This window comes from Marmota flaviventris, chromosome 6 (genome assembly GCF_047511675.1).
Source record: "Marmota flaviventris isolate mMarFla1 chromosome 6, mMarFla1.hap1, whole genome shotgun sequence".
NCBI lineage: Eukaryota > Metazoa > Chordata > Mammalia > Rodentia > Sciuridae > Marmota > Marmota flaviventris.
In genome coordinates this window covers 71,419,643-71,441,933 of record NC_092503.1, presented here as the reverse complement: position 1 = coordinate 71,441,933, position 22,291 = coordinate 71,419,643, and the positions used below count along the sequence as shown (strand labels likewise).

The 22,291-nt window shown below is 40.0% G+C and overlaps 1 protein-coding gene across 1 annotated transcript in view; it reads right to left on the bottom strand.

Moving 5' to 3' along the window:
- Bach2 (BTB domain and CNC homolog 2) overlaps nucleotides 1-22,291 on the bottom strand; it is a 340,193-nt gene that overhangs the window by 250,174 nt on the left and 67,728 nt on the right. The window contains exon 2 of the mRNA XM_027928350.2: nucleotides 9,719-9,831. The gene's annotated coding sequence lies outside the window, so the exon portion shown is untranslated. The remainder of the gene's footprint in view (nucleotides 1-9,718; nucleotides 9,832-22,291) is intronic.

Genomic DNA, 22,291 nt, shown 5'->3' with positions numbered 1-22,291 from the left:
ACAAAAAAACACAGTCCTCTCTGAAAACATCTTATACAAAACAAAAATGTTAGGCTATTTTATGGAGACAAAAGATAATAGGAAGGATACCAGTAAATAACCACACAATGAAAGGCCTCTGTATAACATAACAGGAGAGGGAAAAGCCAATCTAAAAAGTAGTAAGCACTCAAATCAATAAACTGAATTGGAAGCAATCTCTCTGGTATTTCATACACAGCAATCTCACTGTTTGAGATGATATATTTGCAAAGTCAGACAAATTGAGTCGATTGTTAATATTCTAAAGATGGACAAGCTACAGATTAACTAAGTGACTAAATAATCATGTTTCCAATCATCAATTAACTAAAGAGGGTGTAACTTAATTGTATCCATTAAAGCCTACTAATTGAGAGGAAAGGGCAGGGCTGAGGACTTAGGGAAGAAAGACAGAAGCACTCCTTTAGAGTCTCGAAGACCAGAATCCACTGGTCTCTTTGTTACGAGGACCAGCAGCTACCAGCCTCAGAGAAAGAGGTGGCAGCACAGTCAAGTGACCAAAGGGGCCTTTCTACTTTTGCTGCAGGGCTGTGTGGACTCAGTTAAATACGTGATGCAGAATAAGAATCCACCAGTTCAGTCCACATCCCGTTAAAGCTCCACAAGAAGGCTGGCACACGGCAATTCCTCAGTTTGGAGGAAGGGAGAGCAAAGTCTGTTTTAATCAAGAAAATCCTAAATGCTCCTCTTTAAGTCCTCAAGCAATAAGAATGAACAAGCAACCATCACCGTGTGTGTGAAAGTACTGCGAACAAGAACAAAGCGGGACAGAGAACTTTTTGCTTCAAGTAATGGTCAGTAGCTGTGGCCATATTTCAAAGGGCTTATCATGATTCACCATGACTTCTCTCAGACTTGAAAATTACATTACAGTCATGTCAAAACATATCCTTTCTTCTTAAATCTAAAGTCCAACTTTTCTACTCTGAAGCCTTAATTTACTTCCTATGTGTTGGGATTCTCCTCCCTCTTTTCTGACAGGGTTCGGGGCTAACTCAAGCCACATGATTCCCTCAAGTTTTTGCTGGGTCCACATGACACTGTATAAGGTACACAATGTCATGGGGTAAGGGCTCACTTCAGGGTTCTCCAGCACAATTGCTCATCTCAGGCTCAAATCTCTGTACACAAAGGTTCCAGTTTTTAACATATAACCTGAACCACAAACACTGTTTCTTTAAAGAAGAAGGCACCAACTACTGACTGTCCCAACATGTGTTGCTCTGAGCAGTTCATACTGCTCACATAGGAGATGAGAGACTGATTGAAATGTTTCTAGTTAAGCAGAAAGGAAGAGAAGTGTTTGGGCTGAAATAGAAGCACTGATGTTGCTTTCCTAGTCAAAATGACCATGAGAAGAGCTAATTCTCCATAACTTAGAAGGTACTTCCCTAAAATTTATGTATTTTATATATATTTACACATATACATTATATGCAAGCACATATTTTAAAAACAAATGAGCATAAACACATTCAGTTAATTGCTTTAAATTTGTCTTCTCCTTCCTTCATGCCAAATCAACTACCTACTGTTTTACACGGTCAGTTGTTATTGTAAGTTTGCAGTCTCATACCTTTCAGAAGGGAAATATATTTCTGCTAACTTCCTAAAAGTCAACTGAATTTTCCAGTGCCATGCATGTGAAGATAATCTAGAAGCTAACATCATCATTTCCACACACCCTACATTCAACAGAACTCGATTTACCTGTCACACAGGTACTGCGCTGGTCTTATGCTAACAATGTTCTTTTTAGCCTCCCAAACTTTGTAAAAATAAAGTTTTAAGAAGAACTAAAGGCAGATATTCCTTAATGATAAGAGGGTGAGAACAGGGATACACTCAGTGCTCAGGGCCCAGAGTCCTTTTTCTTAAATCTTTTTTTTTTTTTTTTTGGTACTAGGGATTGAACCCAGGAGGGCTGAGTTAGTAAGTACCTTCCTAATCTACTGGGGATGGCTTTGATCCTCCTGACTCAGCCTCCTGAGTTGCTGGATTACAGGCAAGCCAGCTACCATGCCTGGCTTGTTTTCTTAAATCTTAGAGGAAGTCTTGCCACAGGTCAGATGTGTGCATAGTCCAGTTCACTGTTCCTCATTCATCCCTTTGCAGGCTTATAAGTTATTGAAAATTCTAAAGAGCTTTTGTTTACATGAGTTATATCCATCAATATTTACCATATTAAATATTCAAAATTTAATATTAAAGATTAAAACTGAGAAATTTGGGGACACATGAAAACACACATCCCAGGAAGCAATTCAGGGATGATGTCATGCATGCCATGTAGCCTCCTAAACAGTGCACTTTGTGCTGAAGAGGGAAAATAATATCTTAGCATCAATATGAAAAGAGCTTTGATCTTGCAGGTGGATCACCTGAAGAGGTCCGAGTGTCCCCAAAGGCCCCCAAACCTCAGTTTGAGAACCACTGGTCTAGCTCAACTTTGTACATATTAGCAGTATCTTTGAACCGGTAAATGAAGAAAGAATATAATACTGAGTAAGAGGATATAATGTCCACTTTGAAAAAAATGTACATCATTAAATAAAAAGAGAATCTTTTTCTAGAACCTTTCTCTACTTACTATTATCCTTAAACCATTAGTATGTAAAAATGTTCCTTTCTGACAACATATCAAACAGAATGATTCCCAAGTCCAAAACATCTTCATTCATCTCTAACTCAAATGCAAAGCAACAAAAACATTATTCATTAAAAAATGTTTGTGGTTTTCTTATCATTAATGAAATACACAAATACAGAAAAATACTGAAAGAGAGAAAGGGGAGGGAGAGAAAAAAGAAGAGATGTAGCTCATGTGTCTATTCTCTGAGAAAAACACTGTCAACATTCTGGGAGATATTTTTCCAGTCTTTTTATCATGCAGTTTAAAAATACAGTCAAATTCCTATCATAAGGATAAGTTAATGTCTTTTATTTAAAAATATTTTATGTATAAGAAATGTACATTGCTAAAGAAAATTCAGAACACACATTTTAAAAAAAAGATAATACTCTTAACAGTTTAATGTGCTTCTACAATCTTTTTTGTGTGTATATATGCACCTTTCTGAAAAAATGAAATAATGGTTAAAGTGCACACATTACTTTGTAACTTGACTTTTTCTTGATTTATCGAGAACAACTTTTCATGTCATCAATATTCCTCCATCCCTCCTTGGCATTTTCATTTTTTTGTGACTGCACTGTGGTCATTACCTTCAAAAATACCATTTTAATAATATTATGATGAGCATCTCAGCTAAATTTTTGTACACATTCAATTTTCTTTGAGTTAAGGTTCTAGAAATTAAATTGGGGGGGCAAGGATCAAAGATGTATGAATTTTTTAGATTTTGATATACATTATGTCACCTTGAAAAACGCGTTCTTTGTGTATGAGAGAGCTTGATATTCCTAATTCCCACCTCTACTGAATAAATTTTACAAATACTTGACAACTATTTAGGTGTAAAATACCATCATTTTTAACTTGCATTTCTTTGATACTGTTGAGGCTGGATATTTTCTTACGTTATTTATTTGATCATGTTTATTTCTTCATGGGTCTTACTGCTCTTGGCTCATTTTCTATTAAAGCAATCATTTTTATCTTATTAGTTGATAAAAATTTCTAATAAATTAGCTAAGTTAACTTTCTGTCATGTATGTTATATATTCTTCCCCAGCTTTTTTAGTCTTTTAGATTAGTTAAGAATGTCTTTTACTGGAAGAAAATTTTGAGGTTTTTACATTGTTTAACTTTTTCCTTATTTATCATCTCTGCTACTAGAAATGAATAAGGCCTTTCTCTATTCCAAGATCACTAAATGTTTACTGATATTTTCTTTCATGTCACTAGTTTTTAAACTGTGCAGCAGCTCTTCAAAGACTACCACAAGAGGACTTGGCCATGCCTTTAGGGAAATGACAGTGGAGGCTTATTAAATATAGATTGGGCATTTGGTGAAACCACTAAGGGTGTCCTAGAAAGGGGAGAAGAGAAATCGCCTATGTTTATTATTCGCCAGTTCCTCATACTGTACCCAGTAGCTCTGATAACTTGCTCTTCATGGAAGAAGTTTAAAAGGGGAAAAGTTTTAACATTAGGTTTAGTTATTAAACCTTTAGATGTGATGACTCTCCAACTTTTGTACAAATGGAAGCTTCAGATGGAAAAGACCTTTGTTTTGTCCACTGGTATATTTATTGTAAGCACAGTGCAGGGCACTTAGCATGCACTTAATTAATATGTGTCAGAGGACAGGGCTAAGGATGTGGCTCAGTGGTTGAATGCCCCAGGGTTCAATTCCTGGTACCCCACCAGCCCAAAAAAAATGTGTTGGAGGAGCAGGGTGGAAGAGCCAGGAGGAATGAATTCTGAACTTCACGGCTTCATAGTAAGGAGATGCACAGTAAGAAAAACTGTAAATGAAGGCAGGAACTAGGTTTCAGTTTTACTTTTCAGTTGACTGTAGAGATATTGATCTGAGTGTAAACGTGAAACTGCCTCTGACCTGGTGTGGTGGGATGGGTTGCTGAATACTAGAAAACGTCCAGAGAAATATTCTGGTGGGCAGATAATTAATCCGACAATGGCATCTACCCACCAAGAGAGATAAGAGGCACTACTCTACTAGGCTGGATGCTGTGGCACTTATCCAAAGCAATAAAAGTCAGATCTGGCTTTCTTTGAATATAAGAAGGAGGAAACATTTCAGAAGACGATTCTTTTTCATTATGGGGGGAGCTAGAGGGTGATTTTGTGAAACAACAGAAAAACCAAAATTCAAGGCAAAGAACAGCATGTGGCATGCCTTCATGAAAACAAGAACTATGAGAAAGAGAGTGAAGGATCATAATCTCAGGGTTGCTCCCAGGGAAGGAGAGTCTTTCAAGAGCAGAGCAGAGTCCCAGCTGGTGTGGGTTTTGTGAACAAAATACAATATCTAGTGATAGTATCTAGTAAATGTACATCATTTCACAGAAGCCTTGCTAGTCTCTGTGAAATCCTACTTTGTGCCCAGTTTGGCTGTGAATGTTTTAAGTAACACTCTAAAATCCTCTCATTACAGCATAACACAGAATCCAGATGAACCCAAAACATTAATCCTTACTGGCAGAAATGTTTAATATGCTATATATAATATTTACTTATGCATAAAACAAGAGAATGATCCAGAGAGGATGAATGAACATTTCCCACAAAAGTTAAAAGTTAAATCCCCATCATGAGTTTTTGATCAACATAAATATAAGAAGGTCAACTCTTGCAAAAAGATCTGAAGAGCAAAGAAAAGTTGGAAAAAATGGTCTTCAAGTCTGCATAAGGGTAGGGAGAATGAAAGCTTGGGAAAATATGTGCCCCACAGTCTCTTTAACAAATAGAGCTCGGACTATACAATAATTAAAGCCTGTTTGCAATATTAAAAAGATGATTGGTGTGAGGCCAAATTCCATGTACACTGGCCTCAGGAAACAGTGCCAGATCTGATGAGACTGTGCCTTGTGCCTTTTTCTTCTCTACCAGTGCTAACACACTGATGCACTAGCCATCTGAAGGCCATAGCTACACTTTGGTGATTCCTCATACCCTGGCACAGATGGAAATTCAAAATGTGAGGAATGAAGGTCCCACCTGGTGGGGAAAGTGCATTGGCTATCAGGTTACCCTTGTTTTAGTAAGACAAACTGCTAATGACCTTTTGCCATGAGGGACATTCATGTGTTTTTTGGAAGATCATTCCTGATTAAACCCCCAAAGACCTGCCAGTACATAACTGGGACCAGGATCGTCCTGGTGGCTCACAGGAATAACAAGGATCTAGAACTCTGCAGCCATCCCCCTTTCTGACACTTCCCAACAGAAATGTCCCACCAGCTAGCTGGAATCTAGGGAGGAAGAAGAGTGTTACAGTGTGTCCAATGAAAAGAAGTATGTGCAGCTCAAATGTCTCCAACTTTCTAGGAACAAATCTACTCAGAACACCAGTCACACCCACAACAATGTTTCTAACTTACATGCCTCATGGATGAGATGATTCTCCAATTTAATTTGTGCTGAGAAGAGCTATTTCCTCCCCAGAGAGTGACCTACTCCTTGTCTTATGCCAAGAAAAATGCTGAACTATAGAGGTGACACATCATGCTTAATCACTACTTTCAACTGAAATAACATAAAATAAAGCCCTCGCTCAGCCACTCAGGCAGAACAAGTTATCCCAAGCACACAGACACACCTACTTAGACACTCAAAATTTCTGAGGAGTCTGGTTCCCAGCTGTGTGTTGAGAACAAGCCCATGAGTCGCCCTGGAGAATCTTGGGGCAGGGCTGTTGCAGCATCCTGTGCGTGCTAATGGGAGATTTCCCAAGAATTGTCTTAGCTTTTTCATGCATCAAACTCTAAGAAGCCAAGGTTTGCATCAAGAGCTCATACCCCATCTGCAATGATGACAGTGGAGAACACCTGCCTACCTTCCAGCATTCCCAGAACTGACTTCTTACCTACCCAAAAGTGAATAGTTAAGCCAGGTAAGGAGGGGTTGGAGGGCCACTCAGCACAAGGTTTTCTTCTCTTTGGTTTGGCTCGCCAGCCAAATGAAAACCTCTCAAATGCATTGCTTTTTTTTTTTTTTTCTGGTCTTCTCAAGCAGAATAAAGATGCCACAGCCTCCCATAAAGCTTCAGCCTAGGAAACAGGAGGTTGGCATGGCCTTCTCCAGCATCCTGCAAGCACTGAAAAGGCCTGGGGCCCTTCCCACTGGAGGATTTTTCTCATGATGGGAAAAATCTATCTGTCCTGAAGTAAAAGGATCTCAATAAGTCAAATGGGCTTTCTCAAGTCTAGGGACTCCATAATACTTTTCAAGACCAAATCACCTAAAAATGCTATCCAACACCAACACAACTCATTGACCTCCCACTGACAATGCAAAAACACATCTCTGGAAATGTCTCTTCTGGTTTTTAAAGTCTTCATCTGGTCCATCCTTCTTCTCTGGGTTCACCTTGACCATCTTCCTCTAAGTACTTCTCAACTAGGGGGTGATTTTGTCTCCCCCAAGGAACATTGAACAATATCTGGGAACATTTTTGGTTGTCAAGATTAGAGGCCAGGTGCAGTGGTACACACCTGTAATCCCAGTGGCTCGGGAGGCTGAAGCAGGAGGATAGTGAGTTCAAAGATAGCCTCAGCAAGGTCAAGGTGCTAAGCTCCTCAGTAAGACTCTGTCTCTAAATAAAATACAAAATAGGGCTGGGGATGTGGCTCAGTGGTTGACTGCCCCTGAGTTCAATCCCCAGTATTCCCCCCATTCTTCCAAAAGATTATAGAATGAGGGAAAAGAGGTTACCAAAATCTCTACAATGCAGAAGACAGTTAACTCACTACAAAGGATTATCTGGTCAAAATATTTGGAGCTGTTGGGAAACTCTTTTCCAGCCATACCAACCTCTTTTTGCTCTCTAAACTTGCCAGACTTTCTCATGAGCTGTTGCTGCTTTTTTGTTGTTGTTGTTTTTTAAGTACTGGGGATAGAACCCAGGGCTTCATGCATGCTAGACACGTGCTCTACCACTTAGCCAAATCCCCAGCCCTCACATGCTTCAGTGCCTAGCACAGGCTAATTCCTTTATCTAGAATACACTGTCCTGCATTCTCTATCAGGAACTTACCATCTAGATCCAATTCAAAATGTCCCCTCTTCTCTATTGCCCTTCCCAAGTCCCAGAGTGGGAAGTTCCTTTCTGTGTTTATGGAGCTTCTGGTACATACTTCATCAGAACATAAAGCCACACTGATCCAAGGTAGTCTGTTACCTGGTAAAACTGTGGTCACCTTGACCAAGTCCCATTTATCAATCCCCAAAGTGCCCATTTGGTAATTAAGTACTGTTTGTCAAATCAATCAGGGAACAAAAGGAAATGCTGCAGATGCACCTTAGACTCTCTTATAACTACTTCTAAGAAACAATGCTGTCCCAGGAAAAGAAACAATCTGTAAGGTGAACAGAGAGCCTACATCTTGGGAGCAAATCTTTGCCCCTCACACATCAGCTAGACCACTAATCACTAGGGTATATAAAGAACTCAAAAAGCTAAACACCAAAAAAACAAATAACCCAATCAGTAAATGGGCAAAGGACCTGAATGGACACTTCTCAGAAGACGATGTATAATCAATCAACAAATACATGACAAAATGCTCATCATCGCTAGCAATTAGAGAAATGCAAATCAAAACCACTCTAAGATTTCATCTCACTCCAGTCAGAATGGCAGCTATTATGAAGACAAACAACAATAAGTGTTGGCGAGGATGTGGGGAAAAAGGCACACTCATACACTGCTGATGGGACTGCAAATTGGCACAGCCAATGTGGAAAGCTGTAGGGAGATTTCTTGGAAAATTGGGAATGGATCCACCATTTGACCCAGCTATCTCTCTCCTTGGTCTATACCCAAAGGACTTAAAAACAGCATACTACAGGGACATAGCCACATCAATGTTTATAGTAGCAAAATTCACAATATCTAAACTGTGGAACCAACCTAGATGCCCTTCAATAGATGAATGGATAAAAGAAATGTGGCATACATACACAATGGAATATTATTCAGCAATAAAAGAGAATAAAATCATGGCATTTGCAGGTAAATGGATGGAGTTAGAGAAGATAATGCTAAGTGAAGTTAGCCAATCCCCCAAAACTAAATGCTGAATGTTTTCTTTGATATAAGGAGGCTGATTCATAGTGGGATAGGGAGAGGGAGCATGGGAGGAATAGACGAAGTCTAGATAGGGCAGAGGGGTTGGAGGGGAAGGGAGGGGGCATGGGGTAATTAATGATGGTGGAATGTGATGACCATTATTATCCAAACATGTATGAAGACACGAATTGGTGTGAATATACTTTGTATACAACCAGAGATATGAAAAATTGTGCTCTATATGTGTAATAAGGATTGTAATGCATTCTGCTGTCATATATAAAAAATAACAGCAGCAGATATTTATCAAATGTTTGTAATGTAGACAGGAACTGTATGAAGGTCTGGTATATACATTAACTCATTTTACCTTTTCAACAACCCTTTGAGATAGGTTCCACTATTATTAGCATTTTACAAATGGAGAAACAGAGGCATTAAGAAGTTAATCCACTTGCCAAGGTGGCTTAGCTTTGAAGTCAAAGCCCGAAACTAGAAAGCTAACATCCTTAAAGCTAACATCTGGCAGAGCAGATATTTAATCTCAGAAAGTCTGGCCCAGAGACTCAATCTCCTAATATTCATGCTAAGGCAGTTATACCAACAATCAATCTTTTAGCCACTCAGAAGCCTGTGGAAGAAACAAGTGATACCTTCAGGGGCCTATACAACTAGGGAGTGATCACCTCATGTGACTCCATCAGAAACACTTCACGGGGAACAATCATATAATACTCCAACCTCCTCATACGATGGAAAGACACATGTGCCCAGGAGAATCATGATACCATGGGAAAATAGAAATGCTGATTCAAAGTACCTTTTATTGGGTTGAGGATGTAGCTCAGTGGTAGAACATTTGTCTAGTATGTGCAAGGCTCTGGATTTGATTCTCAGTACTGAATTAAAAAAAAAACTCAAAACAGATAACAAAAAAGAAAAAGCAAAGTACCTCTTACCTTGTTCATGCTGCAGGGATGGTAGCAAGGGATCAGACATGTCACAATGCGAGGCAGCTCTTGAAGATCCTTTTTGTTCCTGGAGCCCTCACTTTCTGAAGCTGACAGCTGCACTGTGAACACACACAAGTAGTTCATCAGTCAGTGCTGAGGAAGGCTCAAAGCTAGGATGGCCCCATCCATGTCTGTGTTGTCCAGTATGGTGGCCGTGTGTGTGGCTATTGAGCCCACAGTGGCACTACTGGGCTGCAGGGGAAGGCATTGAGTCTGGCACGAAGTGGTACTGCTCACCTATTTTAAGGAAGTCAAAGCCATAAAGTAGAAATAGCTAATTTTTAAATTGTATGTAATTTTAATTACATTTAAATAGCCAATGTGTTTGGTGGCTACCATTTAGACAGTGCAGATCTAAATATCAAATCTAGAGTCTTGAGGTAGATTGCTAGGTTCTGAGCATGCTAGTGGCTAGCTAATATTGTGTGCATATTAAGACTGCAGATCACAGGGACAAGAACATTCACTGATTCAATAACAATTTTTTTTAATAAGGTCTGGGTACTAAGGATTTAGTGATCAATAATACAGAGAGGCCAATGACTTAGGTGTTTCTGCTTGGACTCTGAACTGCTCAAAAGGGCAAGAGACAAGTGTGTGAGCAGCAGCGCTGGTCCAGATCTCGGTGCAATCTCCTGCTGCCCAGCAGGCACAGAGGATAGGAAGGCACATGCTGGAGCCTGACTATGTTACTGCCCAGGATTAATACGTAGAACTACACAGAGCTCCTTGGGAGGCGGTGTTCCAACAGGGAATCCAGGAGGTGAGTTTTTCTTGGGCCAAATGAACCAAACAACCCAGCTCTCCTCAAAATGGAATAGAGTCTGTGTTTTCATTGATGGTATTTGTTCTTAACACAGGTTTAAAGTATTTGAATTACATTTTAGAGTAAAATAGTTTATGGTATGGTTTTTGGAGTACTCAATCAATCAAATATTAAAGAAAAAAGAAAGAAAGAAAATGTCTCCAACCACTTAAATAGATTTGTAGACTTTTCCTTTGAAAGGTGCTTATGGGCAGACCTGAGAGGAAAACAAAACACTGTCAGCTTCCTTACAGTTACCTGATTTATGCAGTATTTTTTCAGGTTGCTTCTAGGAAAGATTTATATGTCTGAACCTTCCCATGAAAAATAGAATAGGAAGTTTAATTGGAACCCCAGTGCTTTAAAGTCTTTAAATGCATTATTATAATCTTAACAAGATAGAATAGGAAAAGAAAAAAGCACTCATAATCCCTCTAGCTCACCACAACCACCTTTAGCTCTCAGTAATCAGCCTTTGTCTATTATAAGAGAGTGACATGTTTGTTGAATACAGGACATGGAGAGTCTGAATGTTGATATTCCCCATATTTACATCTTATACTGGCAAGAAAGCAATTCTCCCATTATATTTTCAAAAGATAAAATTCAATTTCATATACATTACTTCTGTGAACACAATATTGTTAATTTTTTAAAAAAGCAAAAAATAGGGAGAAATAATTTCAAACTACTGTAGACAGAGATTCCAAAGAAAATGCCACATTCAGTTACAGCAATAACACATTTTCACAATGATGTATGACAAGGAGAATTCTGGAATTCTGCCTCTGATTCGTCAAACATCCAAATATCTCATGAGTACAAGAGATCTGGAAAATCATGGCTACAGAGTCAAGAAAATTTGGTATCTAATTCTAATTCATTTAAGAGGGACTAAAAAAAAATCAGTACATAACTTTTAGTCTTTGAATTTCCAGAAGCAGATGCCAATGGATTTCTGAGTTTTAAATCAGAACTCTACACATGCTGTTTTCTTCTTATTAATATATGCATTAGTCCATTTAAACATTACAGCCTGGTACTTAACTGGAAAACTGTCCCAATGCCTTGCAGATACCCAGTGTCACAATTCTGCTTGAATATTCACATTGGTATTAACATAGGAAATGGGCACAAGAAGCTAATAACAAGCAAATGAGGATTCTTGAGCACAGCTGCCCTCAGGGGCCCACCCAGGTCCAACTGTGCTACGGGTCCCCATTCCCTGAGAACACAATTTGCACTAAACTAATTATGGATCTCTCCCTGTCCCTTACCTAAATGCTCTTGTCATTTTCGCATATGTCTATAAACCAGACTAAAATTTCTTTGAGGAAAATATCAGTCACCTAGAATATTCTTAATAAATATTATGAATAGATTTAAAAAAATTTTTTTCTTAACTCTCACTCACAGAACCTAAGATGATATAGACTTTAAACTCTGAATCTTAAAAACAATGATAATCATTGCAAAGATAATCATTGATTATCTTTGGGGTTTTTATTACAAAAAAAAAGAAAAATTATTTAATGCTTGGATTGTAAATGTTTTAAAAATATTATTAAGAATATCAAACAGATGTATAATATTCAAAACCATACAATATACTCTTAAATATGGGCTGGGGTTGTGGCTCAGTGGTAGAGCACTCACCTCGAATGCCTGAGGCACTGGGTTCGATCCTTAGCATCACATAAAAATAAATAAATAAAATAAAGTCACTGTATCCATCTACAATTACAGGAAAAAAATTAATATTCTCATTTAGTATGATGTCAATCTGAGTGGTAGTTTTCCTAACCTGACACAGAGGGGTTAAAAAGTTCTTCCTGGTCCTGCTGTAATAAACAGAAGACCCTGGGTTAGAAGTGACTTCACTTCAAGGTACTATGGAATTGGAGCAAGTACAAAGACCACAAATGAAAGATAAACCCAACCTTCCCTGCCACCAATAAAACATACATTCCCCACAAAGACCACCATTAAAGAAAACACCTCAGAGAACAGATGACAGTTTTAGAAAATGGGTCAGTTTGCTTCTGGACAGCAACCAGAAAGATTGGCCTCCTTCTATCAAGTACTTTCCATCTCTTTTGAAACAGAGAGAACCTGGTTGTCTTGTAGCCAATTTAGTTTATGAAGAAGCACAGAGAAATCAACAGCTTAATAAATCAGTCTACATCTTAAATACAAAGCATCAAGGGAAAAGATCCCTGAGTTGCCGTGGTAGATAAGGGTGTTTTGTTTTTATTCTATTTTTCAATGTTTCTTTTTAATCTTTTAAGAAGTTGAAGTTTGGGTACAGAACAAAAAGGAAACACACTTTCATTTAAAGGGTGCCTTGAGAAAGCCAATCCTATAAGCCAACATGTGACTTCTACTCAGTTGATTCTAATTGTGTTGGCTCAATGAGCAATGAAGCCTGTGGCAACCATAGGTTTCTAAAAGGTTAATGGAATGTAATTCATCCTTTGAGAGAAATAGAAGAAGAATGGATAAGCAGGCAGGTCAAGAGAGAGCATAAGAAGAGAAGAGGGGCTTAGGGTGTTGTTCAGTGGGTAGAGTGCATGGCAAGTATGCATGAGGAGCTGGGTTCAATTCCAGCACCAAAAGAAGACGACAAAAAGAGAAAAGAGGTGAATGGGAGGGTTCACCAAGAGGAGGAAAGTAAAGATTGGTAAACAAACAAAGACACCTACAGACAGTTTTGGTGATATGGCCAAGTGCCCCTCACCAGCCAGGTCCTCGCTACGACAGAGACCCAGAGCTTCAGTCTCCTGGTGACAATTCCACATCTTTCGGTGTCTCTAGAGTTCTATGCTCTCGTGGCTTGGGCGTTAGCAAGTGGGAGTTGGAGAAAAGAGAAGACTGGGCCTACCTGTTTCACCACTACTTATTTACTATCAACCTCCACCTACCACAGAGTCTGTTTTACCTGGATCACTGCTCAGGTGGTTTAGAGGTATGATGAGAATCACATACACCAACTTTATTCTAGCCTCCCGACTCTAAGAGATGCTTAAAAGCATCAAGGACTGTTTTCTTTGTGTGCCATGCCTTGCCCTTGCAAATGCAGCTGATACTTATTGCCAACAGAGAATGGAATATGATGACGTGGGCTTTTCTCTCCATTCCACCTCCCCACTCCCTCCTGAGAGGCTAATTCTATACTTTTTTTTTTTTTTTTTTTTTAATATATCTCAAAGCTGTGTAGCCCAGGCACTCCAAAGAGATATACCCAGCAAGTCACTCTTCACAACGTCAAGGTCTCTGGCTTTTAAAAAGACATAATATATCCCGAGACCAGTCTGTGGAATGGACTCCTGTCCCTCCTCTTCCTGCCAGCAGCTTAAGTAAAGGGCTGGAGCATGAGGACTCATGCCAGATCCAAGGGTTTGCAGTGAAGTAACAAATAGCTTTGGAGAGAAAGGGCAAAGAAGTGTATAGAGGAAATGCTCAAAAATCTAGGATTTAGGAGCTTGGGGAATCATATGAACAGGTAAGGGGGGAAAAATCCCCAATTTTCTCCATCCTAGGTTTAGGTCTAGAATAATTCACTTGACTCAGAAGTCAATTCCTGATAACTTTCAACTGGAATCCTTGTCCAAGACTAAATAAATGTAGGCCATTTTTTTTTTTTAATAGAAAGTTCAATCTCTTCCTTCCACAATAAGGGGCATGGTGCTAGGATTAATGACCCAAAGGCAAAGGAACAAACAGACCCAAGTTCCTACCCCAAACACACATGTCCCAAGTCACTGTCTGATTCCTTTTTTTTTCCCAAAGAAGAGGCAGAAGACCAGGATAGAGTAGCCTGAGGAGTTTCTTGCAAGTCCTTTTCTATCCTCCAAGTTACAAGCTGTGGTCTTGCAGGACCTCAGTGTCCTCACCACCCCTGAGGCAGCAAGCAACACAACATGGTTCTGCCCCAAGAAGCTGGACAATGTCTGCCATCTGCCTTTCTCCCCTGTGCTCTACCTTCACGGCACAGCGCAACACAGAAAACACACAGTCCTAAGCCAGAAGGATGAGAGCATCTTCCCATCAACTCATCAAAGTCCTTCTTCCCCAAGGGTAGGGTAGGTGATATGAAAATTAGTTTTCTGAATTTTAACTAATATATATGTTATGGTTCAATAGGAAAATTGTGATTAAAAAAAGAGGAAATGAGAGGGTTTTTTTTTTTTTTTCTTTGAACACAAATAAACTGGTCTGAGAGCCAGAAAAGGATGAATTAAAGGCAGTAAAGGGCCAAGAGTGCCAGGTGCTTTCACAAAACCACTTCTGGTGCACATGCTAGGGCTTTTCCATAGTTAGATCATATGGATAACTAAAGTTTAGCTTCAGGGCCATCACTATAAGAGGCCAATTCCGTCTCCCAGTAATTAAAGACTATCTCAAGTCAAAGGCATAGGACTGAAGAACCCCCAAAAGAGGTTACCTGATCCAGCTGCTTCCTTTACCTGGGTGACTATCTAACGAGGAATCCCAAAGTCAGATGCTAACTGAAGAATTACAATGATGAACAGCCAGGCCTGAGATGATGGGAAGAGATTGAGTCTGCCATTCAGTGCCATCCCCAGCAAAACAAGAATGAGGCTTGAATATAGCCCAGAGCTGCTGCTATATTCAAGAAAGCCAGAAAATTTGAACAGTATATAAAACACTTGGTTTTTTAATGTTGGAAACTTACATTAATACTTTGGAACTCCTGCAGGGGTTGGATGTGGTGGACCAATTTGCACCTTCTACTGTCAATGACCTGGAGAGTCAGTCAGAGGATTCTTCACAACTTTAAATCTCACAACCCACTCCCAGGCCCCTAGAAGGTTATGCAGTGGCAGTTTCTAGCCAAGAAAGCATATAAAGCAAGGCCTGGGAGCCAAGTCAGTCAGTCTGAACATCAACTCTCCTTGGCATGTGATTGTGGCAAGTTGCTGGCTCTCTCTGAGTCTGTGTTGCTTCCTCCCTAAAGTTGAGAAAAATTCTTTACATTTCCCAAAATTGTTTTGAAGACCAGGTGGTATAACATAAAGAGAAGAACCTGCCGCTCCCCACCCACATTCAACATCCTCATTTGGCATTAAATTGCAGGTAGGTGCTCACCTCTCAATCATCATGCTGAGTTATAAGCATTTCAAGAAAACTTGTCTTTTTGACTTACTACCCAAATACCCAGCACCTATTCTGCTGACTTATATACAGAAGACACTAAATATATGCCATGTTTAATTTTAAGGTTTAGGAAGATCTTCCTGTAATCTGGCATCTGTCGAGCTTTACTTCCTTCCATTCATTCTATCCTCTTCTAACACTTTAATGTCAATATCTATTTCTTAACCACTTTTACACAAAATATTTTTGAGGCTAAATGAAAAAAATAATAATAAAATATTAAAGATTTTTGTCCTGAAAAGAATGGCACCACTTTAGTTTGGAGTACTATCTGCACACAATTGTGAGCATCACTCTCTTTGTGCCTCAGAAGAAAAAACGTTAAACATGAGAGATTCCATCAACCTGATAGTACAGGAAGGATCATGTTTTAATCTGAACACCTTGATCTCATGTCTGACAATAATGTATGTCACCATGAGGAGTGTCCTTGGGGGCAGTCCAGAGCTCTAGGCAGCTCCTGATCCATTTGACCACTTTGGAGTGACAAGGTTTAATTTTATTCATTTAGGACAAAGGTTTCCCAACCATGTGCCTGATCTACCTAGGTTTCTTTGGTTTTATGCTTATGCAATTTCAGCTTCCCTCTTCCTCGGGAGGTTTGCTGCAAATTCAGGCAAACCCATTTCCCGTGATTTGGTGGGAAGCTGAAATAGACAGTTTAGCGGGTTACTTCAGAATGGCCCACTCTAAAGGGAGCAATAAGCTGAGGGGAGTCAGGTCTCTTTTCAGTAAAAGGCTTCCAGTTATGAATTTATTCTCAAGAAGACCTCGAGGATGGGCTATATTGAGAGGAGATCACCTTCACGGGTGACATAGTTTACAGCTGAAGATCATCTGCTTGGTAAAGTGGGTTTATTCCTCGTTCCTCATTAATCCCCATAACAAAGCTCTAGCCAGCAGGATGAGCTGTGGTGGGAGCAATCCAGGGGATCCACTGTTGACCTCTGCTTTCTCCAGAGTCAGATTCTGTGCTTTTCATTGCCAGCTTCCTCTGAGTAAGGCTTGTTCTTTCTGAGTTGTGGTAGGTTGTTAAGCATCTGCACAGGGATCTGGTGTTTGCTTCTACCAGGGCCCAGGGCTCTCAGTGCTCTCAAACCAGTTTCTATGTCAAAATAGCTAAAGTTCTCCCACCACACAGGTGGCATTACTACAGATATCACAGCATTCAAATGCTTGGCCCTGTATTTCCAGCTCCAGTTCCAGACCCACTGTGGAGTGGGATATCCTCTAGAGCCAACAGCAGATCTAAAACACTGTCAGGCCAGTGACACCTATGTCTTCTGATTCCTGGGTATTCCCTTTCCTTCTTTTAGCTCATAGAGACCTGAAAATATCTTTTTTTTTTTTTGTAGCATAAGCTATATTGTTGACTCATCTCTAACTCTTCCTCAGTGCAGAGTGACATCTGGTTATAAAAAAGGACTTGATAGTGGTCTAGGCCTTAAGAAATGCACCCTCAGAAAGTATGATAGCAACCACCCAGGCTGCTGCTCCAGGAAGAAGGCTGTCTTCCTGCCCAAGGCTGCACTTTCTCACAGGACAAAGTCTGCCCTCAGTTCTGTGGAAAGGAATCTGCCTTATGTTCATTTTTTCATGAAATATAATTGAATGGCTGCATGCTGATTTCATAGGGTAAGTGAGGCAAAGGCGGCATGAAATGAAACAAAGATAAAACCACCTCACCATGTCACAGCCAGGGTCTGTAGGGAGTGGCTGAAATCTCCAACAGCAGCCAAGAGACAAGCCACAGAAAACGGCTGGCCAGCAGCGTCTGACCTGAAGGCCGGGTCCCTTGGGCCTCCTCTGATCTCATTACAGCAGTCGACACTAGTCCTCACAAAACAAACAGAGGAAATTTATGCCTGCCCTAGCTGTGGAAAACTCTACATTCCTTCTTAACGAGAGTTCCAGCTTCTGAGACCACAGCCACCCTGCGATGGGGAGGATGTCGGCTTTGTGCCCAAGAAAGCACTGTCACTGCCACCTCCTTTCCCTCTTTCTAGGGTTGCACACAAAGGTGCTGAGCTTGGGGCCTGGGCTCTCTGGGCTGGTCCCTAATGAGAAGTTCCCTTGCTGCTAATGTCAACATCCCAAGGGTTAGACAGTCCAGCTATTTCCTCTTGAATAGCTCTGGGAAAGGCTCTACAAGTCAGCCTTGAAGGATTCCACCTGCTAAGGTCAGAATTCTAAGAAAGTTTTTTTTTTTTTTTTTTTTTTTTTTTAACAAAAACAGAACTCCAGGTCTTCTGGTAGGGAAAATGTCTCCCTTAAATACTCTTGCCTGCATTTTAGAAAACTTCACCCAAGTTGGGATTCCTATGTAAAATGACAGAATAGAAGGATGGGTGTCTACCTGTGAGCTACGAGCTCAGTGGTAAAGCACCGGCTCAGCATAATCCACAAGCTCCAGGCCCTGCTTTCAAACCCCAACACCACACAAAGGCAGAAGGCAAAGCATCACTTTATATCCTTTAATTCAATCTCAGAAGTAACTGAATGCTCAGCTCACGCGGTAAAGAGTGAACTGCTAAACCAAAATAAGAATGTAGAGCAGTTCTACGTCAGGGTGATTTCTGTCACCCAGGAGACATTTGGTAATATAAAGACACATTTTTGGTTGTTACTTCTGGGGGAGGTTGATACTGGCATCTAGTGGGCAGAGGCCCCCCAAAGAAGAATTATCAATGTCAATAGTGCTGAGACAAGAAGCCTTGCTGGAAAGGGAACACTCAAAGATATGGGTAGATTTTAAACAAAGATGACTCACAATTAACTTTACACTTATGTTGATATCATGCAGTCTGGTGATAACAAAATGCAGACAATTAATAATCACAAATTTTACCAGTTCTCTCCTCCTGAAAAATAAATAAAAGCTTCCTTAACTACTTAGAGTAAAAGCATTAGTCTCCTGGGAAAAAGTGGTATGACTTCAGTGTTACATTATATTATCAGCAACATCAAGAGAGTGCTGTGCTTGTTCCAGGTCAAGGTGTGATCTGAATGCCTACTATCAACATTCAGTGATGACTATTGGCAGAAGGAATTTATGAGCTAAGCTCTATGATTTCTAAAACCATACAGGTAACCTAAGTATATCTAGTTCTGGAAAAAAGTGATAAAATGTCTCAATATTTAAAATACTAACAAAAGTATTTTATTTTATTTATGTTTTTAAGAGAGAGAGAGAATTTTTATATATATATATATATATATATATATATATATATATATATATATATATTTTTTTTTTTTTTTTTTTTTTTTTTTAGTTTTTCGGCGGACACAACATCTTTGTTTGTATGTGGTGCTGAGGATTGAACCTGGGCCGCACGCATGCCAGGTGAGCGCGCTACGGCTTGAGCCACATCCCCAGCCCCCTAACAACAAAAGTATTTTAAATGGAACCTTGTTGATGTTAACCTACATTCTAGGGTGGCTAAAAAAAAAAAAAAAAAAAAAAAGCAGAGTAGGGTTCAAAATAAACACAGAAATGAAGAATTGCAGAAATGCATCATAATGAAAATAATCATGGTGCAGCAGGAAAAGGGAGGTACTGGGGGACAAAATTGACTAAATTTTATTGTAATATTGTGTGCATGTGCAAATATATAACAACAAATTCCAATATTATGAATAATTATAATGTGCTAATAAAAAAAGAAAAAAGAAATAAACATGGTGCATACTTTGAAATGCTTTTCCTTTCTAATTTTCTGTCCTAATTTCCATACAGTTCCCTCTACCTGGCACACTTTCATTGCATTTGATGGAAAATTGTACATTGAGGTTACTCAGTCATTATTCACTTATGAACTCTTCTATTCCAGCAAAAGAAGGGGGGCAAAAAAAATCCCATGTAAGCAAATTTGAAGAAGAAAAAGAATTTCGTGAGTGAGCAGGAACCACTTTTTAATAGAATGTTTTAAAGACTGTGGCATAAACAGTAAACAAAACTGATTCACTAATGTTAATACTGTTTACTGCTATGTAAGAACCAGGCTTTTTTTTTTTTTTCCTTAATGCCCCCAGAGCTAGAGGAAAATTAATATTATGGCAGGGAAAACTGATCCCTTCCTTGACATTTCAAAATCATTGCTCAATTCTTCTTGAGCAAGGAAACCATAGTAATGACTCTATTTTACCTACCGCAATTATGGTACACCTCACAGCAATTCTCCTTACAATATCCCCTTTCCTCCTTCCACTCAAGTCCTGCTAAATAATCTCTGGAAACCATTAACCAAGAGTCCTGTTCCAATTTTCCTCTTCACCCCCCCCCCCTGCTTCCTCAGTCATGCTGGCGTCAGGACAAAGCAAACTTGTATTACATCACAGCGCAAACTCATTTTCTCTAAACCAGCTCATTGGTAGTTTACTGCTACTGGAACCCAATGCTGTCAACAGTGTGGTCTTTGTTTGGTGGGTGTTTTTTTAAAAAAATTTTTTTTTTAAGTTTCCCGTACCTCTTTCCTCTTTTAAATAGAGGCAAGCTGTTGGAGGCGCCTATCTAGCCTGGCTCCACCCTGCTCAGTAAACTAGACATTACCTTATACACAAATGACTCTAAGGCATTCCTCAGTCTAGCTGCCCGCTGCAAAATTCCTGTGCTCCCCAGCAGCCAGGCAGCACACACTCCCCTGGCTTCCCCTCCTCTTTCCTCTTGCTCACCCTTCTTTTTTCTTTTTCTTTCTTTCTTTTCTTTTCTTTCTTTCTTTCTTTTTTTTTTTTTTTTAATTTCCACTGCCTCACTGTGTTTTTGTGTAAATGATCTCACATGACTCAACAAATCCATCTGCCTGAAGCAGGCCAAGTCTGGAGCCCTCCCAGGAGGGAGGAGAAGAATTGCTTTGTGGAAAGGACCTGGAGCTCTGCCCTTTCTCTGGCTCGAATTACCCGCCTGTCAGGCCTGACGGATTTGGCTAAAAATAAAAGGAAGCGGGCCGTGAAAAGCAGATGAATGGGCTCAGCAGTTCCTTAGATAACACAGGCCTGCTGTTGCCCAGAGCTCCCCAAACAGAAACTTCGCATGTGGGTCTTTTCAGTGCAGAGATGTGGCTTCCAGGTGAAGGGGACAGTTAGATCCATTGGCATGGGGGACAAGGCACATGGTGAATATCAGTTTTTGCACTCCTGTGTGTGTGTCTGTATCTGTGTGGTGTGGTGTGTTTGTGTGTGTGTGTGTGTTTGTGTGTAAGAGGAAGAGAGAGATACACACACAAAGATGGGAAGGGGGGGGGGAGGGGGGTAGCCTAGTATAAAAAGTTACTCAGAAAACAGTAGAGTTCAGTGGAGCGAAGGCTTGGCTTGTAAAACAGGAAAAAAAAAAAAATACGTTTCCACTACAAAATTACCCTTTTCCCTACCTCCAACACCAGACATTTTTCAGCCTCCCTATGATGTCACTTCTCCATTCAGAGCCAGCAAAGAGCTAAAAGTCCTTCTTGTAAGTGTATGCCCAGCGCCCGCAGTGGGTATTAAGCACTTAGGTTGGCAATGTAATGACACACTGTAACAATCTGTAATATGAAGCAGTCAGCAAAGCCCTGGCTCTGAAAGCTATTTCTCCCAACCATTAACCATATGTTTGGCTCCTCAGATAGCCAAGCGGGTGTTCCAGCTCACCATCTGGTTTCTATCCACACAAGCAACTAAAGCACAGGCTACGTCCCTCTGGAGCTGCGTGTTTCTTTTTCTCTCTCTTTTCCGCTCTTCCCTTCCCTTTTCCTCCTCCCAGCTCCTTTGGTTCCCTCACTAAAGAATTCTCTGCCATTCATCACGTGCAAAGAAAACTTTACCTGACATGGCAGCGGCAGAGCCATTAAGAATGCACAGCTGTATTGTAAACACGCCAGAGGGCCATTTACCATCCGCGGAATCTGTGCAAGTCAGTCTCTGCCCCCTTCCTCATCTCCTCTGAGTGCTGACACTTGATCCAGCATGTTAAAAATAGGTGCATTCTTGACAGATCCAGGGGTTGCTGTGGTGCCCTTCATAGTCACTTCATATTCTGAGAGTGGGGCTTTAAAACACACACACATACACACACACACACACACACACACCCTGAGTTTGCCTCTGCATTCAATCTGCCTGACGTCAGTCTCACACAGGATGACATTCCCCTTACTGCAAATAACCAAGCCAACTACAAGATTCAATTCCCTTTTCTGCCCTAAAATACTAGATCCCTGGTGTGTTTTTTTTCCCCTTAAAGAGCCCAAATTGAGACATGACACTTTAGAAAAATACAAGCATTCAGTCATTTTCAACAAATTAATAACTTGCAAAACTCATGCTTTCTTCTGTCTTCATTTTTAACAGTAATGACACAGGATCTGCTATCAGAATTTATGATTTCCCCATAATGTTTTCAAAGTATTTTTCCTCGAGTTTTCTCCTTTGCAGGATTTAAGGTACTTTATAACCTTTTAAAAGTATATAAAGAGATTGCAATACTCAGAAATTAGGTCCTTTTTTCCCCTTATCCCCATAAAAATAATGTCTGTAATACCAGCCCATTTTACTGAATT